The sequence below is a fragment of the Octodon degus genome, unplaced genomic scaffold, assembly GCF_000260255.1.
Source record: "Octodon degus isolate 3935 unplaced genomic scaffold, OctDeg1.0 scaffold00033, whole genome shotgun sequence".
Lineage (NCBI taxonomy): Eukaryota > Metazoa > Chordata > Mammalia > Rodentia > Octodontidae > Octodon > Octodon degus.
Genome location: NW_004524609.1, coordinates 16,571,550 through 16,571,976, shown reverse-complemented (window position 1 = coordinate 16,571,976; position 427 = coordinate 16,571,550).

The following is a 427-nucleotide window of genomic DNA, read 5'->3' as shown; positions in this document are numbered from 1 at the left end:
AAAGGAGACAATTTGACATGGTCCACTCCACTATTTGGGCCTCACTCGCAGAAGGCCTTCAAAGCTGAGATAGATACACCTGGACTGAGTTTGCGGGAACAGCCCCCTTGGCTCGAGAATGGGGCCCTAGAGGAGGGGGAAGGGAGACTGGGAGACTTCTTTAGGAAGAGGCGTGATGTGGGGGTGGGGGTGGCAGTTCAGACCTAGGGTATGTGCTCTGTTTCAGGAGGGGACAGGAAGGCGTGAGGAAGAGATCAAGTGGTGGGAAACAGGACTCTAACCCTGGTAAGACCATCGGGACGGACAGGGACAGAGGCCCGCAAGCTGCAAACGGAGCCCCGCCCATCGGCCCGGCCCCGCCCCGCAGCTCCGTGCCCCGCCCAGTCCCGCCCCCTGCCGCCCGCGCGCAGGTAGCGAGGAGGCGGAG